This window comes from Dendropsophus ebraccatus, chromosome 8 (assembly GCF_027789765.1).
Source record: "Dendropsophus ebraccatus isolate aDenEbr1 chromosome 8, aDenEbr1.pat, whole genome shotgun sequence".
In the NCBI taxonomy this organism is placed as follows: domain Eukaryota; kingdom Metazoa; phylum Chordata; class Amphibia; order Anura; family Hylidae; genus Dendropsophus; species Dendropsophus ebraccatus.
The window spans coordinates 87,988,146-88,000,497 of NC_091461.1; the positions used below are offsets into that span (position 1 = coordinate 87,988,146).

Sequence of the window (12,352 nt, forward strand, 5' to 3'; positions counted from 1 at the left end):
AGGATAAAGTTTGTTTTGGAATGGCCAAATTAAAGTCCTTAGAAATGTTATAAAAGGACCTAAAGCCAGCATGGGAGAAAACCCACAACATAACAGTTGAAGCTTTCGTATGGAGTAATGGTATAAAATTCCTCCAAGCCGATGTGAAGGACTAAAGAACAACTATCAGAAATGTTTAGATGCAGTTTTTACTGCACAAGGGGGCCATACCAGACACTGAAAGCACATGCAGATATGTGATGTTGGGTCATTCCCCCTATAAATAAAATATTTATAAAAATAAATAAATGACCAAGTCTAATATTTCAGGACACTGTTTGATTTGGTTCTCTTTATCTACTATTAGGATTGTAAAAAATTTGTCTTAGTTTGTTAAAAATCAGTTTTAGGTCAAATTTACGCAGAGCTATAGAAAAATCTAAAGGGGTTCACAAACTTCACTTTAGATACATCCTATTTTATATAACACTCAATAAAGGTACTAAAACCAATACTAACCTGCAAGGGAACCGTGCTACAGAGTATATTGCTGTTATATAAATTTTAAAAATTGTTGGGTTTTCCTAGGTTACATCTGTAGCTTAGTAGCTGGAATAGCAATGTAGCTAAAGGATTTACTATAGCAGTATAGAAAAGAATACTCTGTAATAGTAGAAAACCAGTACCTTTCAAAAGATGTCTGTGCAAGCAGTGAAAGTAATGTGTACAATACAGAAATGTAGTATTATTTCCCTCTAGGGACAGACTCCCCTGTCCAGACTATCCACATTCTTCATAGCACACCAAAATAATTATGGAAATTCCTGCTGAAATATACATGTAGCATATGCAGATGGCAGAGCCTGCGGAGCAGATGTTGCGCACCAACTTCCATAAATATAATCAGATCAAGTCTAATGATGTGAAGGGCTTATAACCAGCAGAGGCTGGAGAGGGAACAGGGTATCGTACAAAAAGTGGCATTTGTTGTTTGGAAACTGCATATAGCCTTTATATATGAAACTGTACAGTAAAAAGTAGATATGGCTTACAGTTAGGCCTTATGCATATAACAGAGCTGTGTCCAGCTGTAGGGTGGCACATGGAGCACTTGTGACTCTGGACATATAGTCTACTACATGTGCTTCATATACTATATGCAGCATGCATCCAATAGGAAATGACATGGAAAAAAAATTTTGTAAGCCTTTGCATAAATATAGAGGTACTTTAGGCCTTCTCACACATGTATTAAGGCTTAGTATAAGCTTTAATATGGCCACGTGTAAAGTCTCTAATTTTGATGAATTTAACAATATGACAAAGACTATATATCTATATATATATATATATATATATATATATATATATATATACGGTATGTATATAAATAAAGGTATTGGGGGTACAAAATCTCATTGAAGAAATCCACCTGTGCAGTGAATTCTCAAGCAATGTCCCATGGGCATGTCTGTATGGGTTCTAGGTAGAGTAGAGCGAACCAGGTTCGGGTTCGAGTCGATCCGAACCCGAGCGTTCAGTATTTGATTAGCTGGGGCTGCTGAACTTTGATAAAGCTCTAAGGTTGTCTGGAAAACATGGATACAGCCAATGACTATATCCATTTTTTCCACATAGCCTTAGGGCTTTATCCAACTTCAGCAGCCACCGCTAATCAAATACCGAAAATTTGGGTTCGGATGGACTCGAGCATGCTCGAGGTTCGCTCATCTCTAGTTCTAGGATAACCACTAATAGGTGCTGGAACATGTGTCAGATAGATGTAACATTAGCTACATACAGAAATTGTTTAGTAAAGAGTGGCACCATCAAAATATAGCCATAGTAGTTCAGAGTATTTTATGCCCATTGAAATGGTTGCTATTACAGGTTATATAACACAATATGGTCCCTTATAGTTCTTACAGGTATATAACAAAAATTACCTCTTCCCGTTCCCTGATGAAGAAAAAAAGGATTCTCTGAAGCAGTTTGTCCTACACACTGTTCTATGGTGACATCAGTGTAGAATAGCACAGACTGCCAGAGGTCATATATGGAAGGTCATTACCAGCATTAGATCTACCTATATGAGGAAAGGTATACTTCACCCACAAACAATCGGAGGACAATGGCAAGGATGGCAGGTATTATTACTGTGTCACTCACCAATCTCTCACAGGTTGTTATTTTGGCTGAGCTCAGAAGTGACTAAATCTGCAATAGCATATGGACTGCAGTAGGCACTGCAGGCTTGTGCAAAATATATATATACTACATGATGGGCAACATTTCTTACTTATATAAATAATAAGAGACTTAAAACTGAAAATATTGGTCCCCTCAAAAATAATCTGGGTGTAATGGTGGAGGGGGAAGAGGAAAAGGCCAATCTACTAAATACATTCTACTCTACTGTATGCAGACAGGAGAATACATGACTAGGGATGTAAATCCTCTCTTGTTTATTTGAGAATATTGGAAAAGATTGCAATTTATCATCAATGTAGATTTTGGATCACAATATATTTGCATGTAGTGTATAAGGATGTGCATTATGGATCTGATATAGCCAATGGTGTAAATCACTGACTCAGGAAGTGGCCATTTTTGCTATATACCACTAAATTATTATGTCTAGGTATGTCTTTTTTTTTTTTGCACAACTGTGGCTACATTGTTTTAATTTACTCTTCTGATTATATTATTATTATTATTATTTCATCATCATCATCATCATCATCATCCTCATTTCAGACTTTTCCTAAATAAGTAAATACATTTACACTAAATGACTTGGATGACATACACCCATTGACAAATGATTAGACTCTGGGTTTCCCACAAGCAGGGCCATATTTACCACTAGGCACCCGTGGTCCGGGGCCTAGGGCAGCACCTTGCAGGGGAGCAGCACCAGGGAGCAGGGGGAGGGAAACAACTTTTTTTAGTTTTTTTTTTTTTTTTAGTCTCCCACCTTCTGTTTAAACTTGCCAGTAAATCTGGTGTCTTTTCGAGGAGGGCGGGGGTCGGGATGTTATTGGTCAGGTCTGGTATGCGGTGTTATCCAGTCACGGTATGGTGATATTGTTCAGGTCTGGTATGCGGTGTTATCCAGTTACAGTATAGTGATATTGGTCAGGTCTGGTATGGCAGTGTTATCCAGTCACAGTATGGCGGTATTGAACCGGTCTGGAATGGCAGTGTTATCCAGTCACAGTATTGTGATATTGTTCAGGTCTTGTATGGCAGTGTTATCCAGTCACAGTATGGCGGTATTGGTCAGGTCTGTTAAATGTGACGTCTGGAGCCATTACCTACCAACCCTGTGGTGAGAATTCCTTCAGACAATATGCAGATGGCTCTAATCATTTAACATAGTTACATAGTTAATACGACTGAAAAAAAGACACATGTCCATCAAGTTCAACCAAGGAGGGGATGGATACAGGGAAGGGGTGATAAGTTCTATACATATGCATTTATATTATTTTTCTCTAAGAACTTGTCTAGTCCGGTTTTGAAGCCCTCTACTGTTTTTGCTGTGACCAGATTCTGTGGTAGACTGTTCCACAGATTCACAGTTCTCATGGTAAAGAAGACTTGTCACCTCCGGAGATTGAACCTTTTTTTCTCCAGGCGGAGGCAGTGCCCCCTTGTCCTTTGAGGGGGTTTTACCTGAAACATCTTTTCCACATATTTCTTGTAGGGGCCATTTATATATTTAAATAAATTAATCATATCTCCCCCTTAAACGTCTCTTCTCCAGACTAAAGAAATTTAATTCTTTTAATCTCTCCTCATAACCAAGATGTTCCATTCCTCTTATTAGTTTAGTTGCCCGTCTTTGTACCCTCTCCAGCTCTAGAACGTCCTTTTTATGAATCGGGTTCCAAAACTGGACAGCATACTCCAGATGAGGCCGCACCAAGGCTTTATAAAGCGGTAATATTATATCCCTGTCCCGAGAGTCCAGGCCTGGTATATACATGACAATATCTTGCTGGCCTTAGAAGCAGCTGACTGACATTGTGTACTGTTCTGTAGTCTATTATCTACAAGTACACCCAGATCCTTCTCCATCAGTGACTCTCCCAGAGTAACTCCCCCCAGGACATATGATTTATTGATACATTGATTCAATGTAGAAATTTGTTAATGTTTTAAGCAGTCAAAAAACATGAAAAACGTGATTCAGACAATGTTTCTACATGTAGAGAAATGCAGGTGGCCAAAACCACACTCCACAAGATGGGGCGTCTTCCGGTTTAGTGCCTAGGGCAGCAGCAGCTGTTAATACGGCCCTATCCACAAGAGGGCATAAAATTGCTTCCCCTCCTTTCATATAGAAAGGGTCTAAGAGACTAAATGTGGGCAGTGTACATGCACTCAAAGACATTTTGCCCAGTTGACAGACTTTGAAAGAGGGTACATTATTGGCCTATAAGAAGTAAAATGGTTGTTTTTAGTAATTGCCCCATCTAGGCTGTTCTGACTGAGCTGTTAGAAAGCATTGGGAGCAGTGCTTATGTAAAACATGGAAAATAGGCTTCAGATGGCCCAGATAAACCATCAGCACAGAGAATTCTTGCAATTTTTACAAGTAGCTCCCACAGATCCCTTGTTCACCACCCAGGTGCTTAGAAGAAAACATGGTGGGTTGGTGCTCATTACGTGTTCTACCATTGACAGCCAGTCACTGTCACTTTTATTTGCAGAGGTGTCATGAACAAGAAACCTGGACTGCTACAGACAGGGACTGTATATATTAAAACAGGTTTCTTTTGGGATCTGACAATGGTCAAGTTTGAGTATAGAGGCCTCAATCCTGCCTTTACTGTGGAATAAAATACTGTGTCAATTGCTGGTGTGATGATCTGGGGAGTCATTGCATACAAAAGCCAGTCACCCCCAGAAGTCATATAAGGGATGCTAATAGTGATATGTGGCCACATGTGCCGTCTCTCATGGAAGGGCTACCAACTGGGATATTTCAGAAGGATAATGCTCACCCACTCACAGCAAAGTTTTTCAAGAATGTCCATACTTATCAACAACTGAGCATTTATGGGAGGTAGGATGCCAGCTTTGGCAATCTACGAGGATCTGAGAAGGATCTACAGGCCCAGCTGCAATACCTGTAAGCAGATATGCTACAGGATGCCATTCAAAACCTGTATTTCTCCATATCCAACTATATCTCATCTTGTATCAAAACTTGGGACCCCAGAGTGTACTAGTGCAGAGCCTTCTTTTAGATATATAGTTTTGCCCAATAATCTTATCCTTCAGCTCTACTACTGTAGCCACTATGGTCGTTACTAGAGATGAGCAAACCTGGAGCATGCTCAAGTCCATTCGAACCCGAACGTTCGGCATTTGATTAGCGGTGGCTGCTGAAGTTGGATAAAGCCCTAAGGCTATGTGGAAAACATGGATATAGTCATTGGCTGTATCCATGTTTTCCAGACAACCTTAGAGCTTTATCCAAGTTCAGCAGCCCCAGCTAATCAAATACTGAACGTTCGGGTTCGGATGGACTCGAACCCGGTTCGCTCATCTCTAGTCGTTACCTTCACACAAGTTCTGTTTGGTTCCAACAACTACTTTTTGGTTTATTAGGGTTTTTTTTGTTTTGTTTTGTTCCTTATATTTAGTTCTTAATATAGCGATCAATGGGTTTCACATTTGCATCTAGTAGCAGTGGGGGAGTACTCCTTTTTTTTTTTTTTTTTTTTTTTTTTAAAGGTAGCACTTGGGTTTCCATATCTCTGAAGTTCTGAGATAGTCCCTCTATGTTGTTTGCAAAGTCACTATGCTTTGTCAGGCCTTAACTACAGCCGACTTAATTGCTTTTTTTGGTTTGGAATATGAATCTCCATCCTACCATTTTAACAGCTTTTGACTGAATCAGACAGGAAGAATATAAGTCTGTATACTTCATAGTCCACCATGTTACATCTATCTACATTCACAATATCTTACAACACAAAAGACCCAGTTCAACAGGCAGCAATAATTGCCTCCACCATGAATGGCTTTGGATCTAGCATAATGGCGGTATGCTTTATGGATCGGTGCTCACACGTTATCTACTGGAGCCTCACCCAACAGACCTAAGCAATGCCTAGACCTCACCAGACTGACCATGAGGATGCCTGGGCCTCACCATCTGTGGTAGAAGTCTATTTAAAAGCTAAAAATAATGCTAGGACTACCTTTCACCTGTCTCCTAAACTCTATATACTAGTAAAGTATAAAAAAAACTTAATAATGTTGCTAAAATGGAGATTTGTGCAAACAGTGAAAGAACTGTGTATGTCAGTCACTTTTGTGAAAACTGCCTCATCAGCCGTGTCTTACCAACAACTAGGGGGGCCTCACAGTTTGAGAAGCTTGAGAGAGTCCTTCCTTTCCTTCTTCATACTGTTTTCTTCCCATCAGTCTGGTACCAGTTGATCCTATTACAATCCTTGATCTGTTTCAATAGTTTTAAGATCAGGGAACAAATGTTTGAGGAAGTGAACATTTCACTCAGGATCCTATCTTACTCGGGGAGTAAGGGAAGTTTGGTGTGTCCCTGCTCCATTTAACCATTCTATGTTCTCGGTATGGTTGCGTTTTCTTTTAGTTTATTACATGATCTATTTCTTGTAGATTATTACATGATCTATTAAAGTGTCCCTGTCAGAGACATGTCAAATGTTTTGTGAATAGTTGGGGTGAGACCCCCACGATAATTGGGTAAAGCCAGGGAAGGTGCACAGCTGTGGATTTCGTACCCTGGATCACTACAAGGAATTGGCTTAATTGGCTTAGAATGGAGCAGTTTCCTGCAGTGAGACAGAAGCAGCAGTAAGCTGGGGACTGAAGTGACAGAATGGAAAAAAATGCATTCCCCTTCACTTTTTGGGTATAGTTTTAAGTTCACTATTATCATGTTTACGTATTCTTATGATCAGAACAATTATGGCAATAAGAAATCTGTATAGTATTTGTTACGTTTTACAACTTTTTAAAGGGTAAGTAAAAAACTTGTGTAAAAAAAATATACTACTAATAATACAAAATAACTTTAACCATAAAAAAATACTTTTTATGACCATTCTGCATTCTGAAATCAATAAGATTTTGTTATTTCGTCTTTAATGGTCCTTTAATGTGAGGACTTGTTTTTGCAAGATTTTTATCGGTTTCTTTTAGGGAAAGATACAAAAAGGGGTTATCCAGGATTAGAATAAACATAGCTGATTTCTTCAACAAACAGCACCACGCCTGTACTCAGTTTGTGAGTGGTATTGAAGCTCAGTTCCTTTCACATGAATGGGGGTAGGTTGCAATACCACACACAACCTGAGGATGAGAGTGGTGCTGTTTTTGAAAGAAAATAGCAGTTTTTCGAATCCTTTAATCTCTTTTGATTCTGTTATTTTAAGAAGGTGAGGGGACTAAACAACAGAAAATCCCGTGGTATCTGGCACCAGGCACCATGTTAGCAGTAGATCCCTTAAGTCCTAAATTTATAAAGTGCAGTGTCCATGGATCTGACTTATTTTTCCAGCACATCCCATCCCATCTCGAGGATACCTTGAAGTATTTTTCATGTTCTTTAAACCATCCTAAAATTATTTCTGTAGCGGCCACATTATCCTGCTGAAAGAGGTCATTAGAGAACAGTACTGTACTTGGTCTTCCCCAATAGTCTATATCAGGATAACTGCCACATAAATGTCAGAACCAAAGGTTTCCTATCAGCACATAAACAGAGCCCTGCCCACCAGCTAGCGTTGGTCCTACAGGGTATCCTGGTGTCATCTCTATTCCAGGTAAGTGACCCACACAGCTATTCACAGGGGATTAACATTGAATAGACTAGGCCATTTTCATCCATTGCTGTGGATACACCTCTTCTGACATTGGGTTATCACAGTCTTTCATTTGTGCTATAGTAACTCTTCTCTGGGATCAGAATAGACAAACTAGCCTTCAGTCTCCTCCTGCATCAATGCTCCTTGGAAGCCTATGATCCTGAGACCAGTGAATAGTCAGTTTTACCTTCTTGGAGCACTTTTAGTAGGTAGTAACCTTTACATACCAGGAACACTCAACAAGACCTGCTGTTCTGGAGATACTCTGGCCCAGTCTTTTAGCATACATAATTACTAAGGTCCTTACATGTGACTATTTTCCCTGCTCCAAAATATCAGCTTCAAAATCTGATTGTTCACCTGCTGCTTAAATATCCCACCCGCTAACAGGAGCCATTGCAAGAAGCTAATCAATGTTAATCCCTTCACTAATCAATGGTTTTATTGTTATGGCTGATCTATCTATCTGTGTATGCAAAGGACTGTCTTCCTCCAAAAAGTCTGAAGAAAGACACAAATATTATGTTTGAAGGACAATGGCTCTATCTAGTGGCAATATCTGGTATTGCACCTTATAACACTTTCCTCCTGTTATACACATGTAAATGGAAGGGTATAAAGCGACTTTGTAAAAAAAAAAAAAAAAAGTGTTCTAAAGGGAAGCGCTCAACACTATAACCATGAAAACAGGGAATTACCACTGCCTTCAGAGACAAAAAGGCTTCTAATGGTTAATTCATTGAACACATATAAGAGGGGTCTCAATACTTTTCTTGAAAAATAATATTACAAGTTACGGGGACTGGATTTCTGGTGATAGAATGTTGAACCAGGGATTCTTTTGATGCCATATTTGGAGTTACCACCCCGGTATAGGGCAATTGGCATCTGCCTCCTAAAGGCTTTTTGCCTCTCTCTGGATCAACACTGAATTGTAGGACTCTCTACGTCTTTAATAAACCTCATCAAATACTGTGTGCAACTACTGTAAGTAACAAAATGAGGACAACATAAAAAGTGAAAATGAGCATTGTTATAGCCTTCAAGGTGTATATAAAAGTTTACATTTAAAATGAATCAACTTTATCACAAAGAATTATCTCTTTATCCCTTACCTGTACTTTTTTTTTATAAACCTGCATTAGTTTGTTACATTAACCGATTATTGGTACTCTCTTTGGTGCAGAAATATTAATTCCCTTAGTTTCAGAGTGTAGGACCATGGCTGACCTATTCACACAGAAACTTATATATACTTCTCTCAGCTATGCCATGACAATGCACTGAACAGGGTGGCACTGTGCTAGGGATATAGTACATTAGTGTGCTAGGCATATAGTACATTACTATAGTTAGCATGTGGGAGTAGAAGGAGGTTATTGGTGTACTGAGCTTGAAAGGTGCTATGTAAGCAGAAAATAAAGAAACTGCATTAGCACAGCAAAGAAAAGGTTACACTACATACTGTACTGCTGCTGATGGTAAGCATGATGACTTAAAGGAGAGGGGGGTTAAATTCAGGAGGCAGCATGGTGGACATATAGAGGTAGGTATACATTTTATTCAGTTCACAATTGTACTGAAGAGCAAAGTTAACTACATTTTAAGTACACTTAAAGCTACAGCGTCCTGATATACTGGCACCAAGGTAACCAAAAAGAAGACCTGTTTATCACTTTAATATTCTTTTATAGCTGTGAATCATGACTTAAGTCAGGTGGTTGGAACTGGAAAACTATTGCTCTGACTCTATATATCCATTTTACGGTGCGTTAGGGAGGGACTACTTTTAGAAACAAATATATTGTATTTATTTTACATGAGCAAATTAAGAGGTAGACAAATGAGGATGAACAAGCTGTGGTTCTTTGTTTCTCTTGTTACTTCTAACTTTCGGGCTTTAATGAATGATCCTTTGGGGAGCAGAAATCTGGCAGGACCTGTAATGATCTAATGGTCTTTAATGAGCATCAAGTGGCCCAAGATCAGAAAACAAGATGCACGACGCTAATTAATCATGACGAGGAATGTCTAGAGGATGAGGCCGGAAGAAACATGATGAGGGCCAAACCTCAATGGTTCCTAAAGGACCACAGCTGCTGCCATCTCTAATCGTCTAGTCCTTCTAACTTTCACGTTTGGTCAGGTCTAATGAGAAGCTCACACCTCCCATCTCTACTCTGTATTGAGTCAGGCCTGTCATGACATGACTTTTACATAGCAAGACAAAACACTTGTCATTAATCTTATTAAATTTATCCAAGCAAAAGCTATTGGATTGTTTGTTAATTAAACAACCAGCATCTTGTCAGTGTTACTACTCCCATGGGGCCAGCTACAATGATCGGATAATCTTATTGTTTTTTTTTTTTTTATTAAGCAAATCCATTAGGTTGTGTGTTTTCCCAGGTTAGACAGAACATGTTAAACAGTAACGAATACAGTATAGAAGTAACTAACTATAACCACTTTAATTATAGGAATCACTTTACAAAAACTGCTCCACACGTATTAAAAAAGATCAGCACATATCTGTTAGCATCTTACTAGAAATCAACAAGACAAGATAATTACTTTCTGTTTAAAGGGAATTTATAATTTTTTTTTTGTAATGAAAATCAAGTCCTGATACAATTTTTTTTATTATTCAGGGGCGTAACTACCACATCACGTAACGCCACATCAGGGGGCCCGGTGGCCTGCTTGTGCAATACACTGGGTCCCCTGAGCTGTTATTTGCAGCACCCAGTGGCCTTCCAAGTTCTGCAAATGTCCCTTTAACTGCAAGCACTAGTGGTCAGTTGTGAAGGGGGGGGGGGGGGGAGTACAATGTTTGCTAGAGTCCAGACCTTTTTAGTTATGCCCCTGTTTTTATTAGATTTGTTTTTAGAATTTTCTTATTAGAGTAAGTCTTGCCTGTGCTGCTTTTAAAACCATTTACAGACATGCCTAGCAGCATTCACATGGACCATTGGAAACAGAATACTTAAAGGGGTTATCCAGCGCTACAAAAACATGGTCACTTTCTTCCAGAGACAGCGCCTTGTCTCCAGTTTGGGTGTAGGTTTTGTAACTCTGTTCCAATGAAGTGAATGGAGCTTAATTGCAAACCTCACCTGAACTGGAAACAAGAGTGGTGCTGACTCTGAAAGAAAATGGCTGTGTTTTTGTAGCGCTAGATAACCCCTTTAATAAGCTCATTATATTGTATAGGAAGCTATGTTCGGACATAGGGGGGATTTATCAAACTTTAGCCGGCAAAAATTCTCTCATTTTTGTGCAACACCTATGCTGCACAATAACTGTGAACATTTTTGCTTTCTCACTTTGTCTCCATTGGACTAAAGGAGAGTAAGGCTAGGTTCACACTGCGTTTTCAGCATCCGTTTAACGGATCCGTTTTTTTTAACGTCCAGAAAAATAGGGTCAGCAACGTTTTTTGGTCCGTTTTGGTCCGCCAAAAAAAACGGATCCGTTTTTTTTTATAATGGAAGTCAATGGAAAAACGGATGCACACAAATGAATCCGTTTTTTGCAATCCGTTTTTCATGCGTTTTTTGCAAAAAACGGATGCGTTAAACGGATGCTGAAAACGCAGTGTGAACCTAGCCTAAGCTGCAATATTTCATGCAACCCATTCTAATTCGGTGCAAACTGCAAGGACTGGAATAAGAAAAGTTCCTTCCGTCTGACTGGCTAATGGGAACACCTTCTCGATTTAGGGATATGTATGTCAACAATGAATTTCTTTTACATTGCAAGTTTTTACAAACTTTGAAGATATCAAACATCAGTAGTATTATGAGCCATGGTGGAGAGTCCTAGCCACTGCATGTATAACGCTTAGAGTCATTCATTTATATGGTTATCATGTGATACCACATTTCTCCTGCAGGGGCAGTGTAGGAGATATTATGGCCAACAGTAACTTCACCTAAATTGGCCGCTTTTCATGATATTGGGAGCTGCCAGCTAATCACCAGACTCTGATATTAAAGGGATGTTTGCTACAAGATAATCCCTTTAATGAAGAAAGTATTCACCATGAGTTTATTAACCTACATAGATGAACAGATCAGTTCTATATATTAAACACATAAAATATATACTGTAAATATATTGACACATTGTTAACAAAAATATAGTCTCTATGTAAGACCTCCATTCTGAAGGCAATACCTACACAAAGTCACATGAAGGCATTAGGCAGTGAATGTGTGACTGTACTTTACCTGACCATGCACAGCAGCCTCCCATGCAACCTACAGATGCTTGGTCCAAAATAATTCCTACATAGCTTAAACTTTCTCCCACCAAAAATAAAATCAAAAGAAGAAATTTGGTTCCCTGAAATCCTGATGCCCAACGCTACAAAATAATGCAGCAACTGCCTGTCTGCAAAAAAGAGCATTTAGTTGTTCTGCAAGGAAACACATCAGAACTTTAGTAAGGCCACAGGAACACAGACCACAACACGAGACATGGGCGGTGTTACACATACACGC

At 39.1% G+C, this 12,352-nt stretch overlaps 1 protein-coding gene across 7 annotated transcripts in view; it reads right to left on the bottom strand.

Annotated features, from left to right (window-relative positions):
* Positions 1-12,352, bottom strand: part of KCNMA1 (potassium calcium-activated channel subfamily M alpha 1) — a 332,984-nt gene that overhangs the window by 68,566 nt on the left and 252,066 nt on the right. The gene's annotated exons all lie outside the window — the stretch shown is intronic.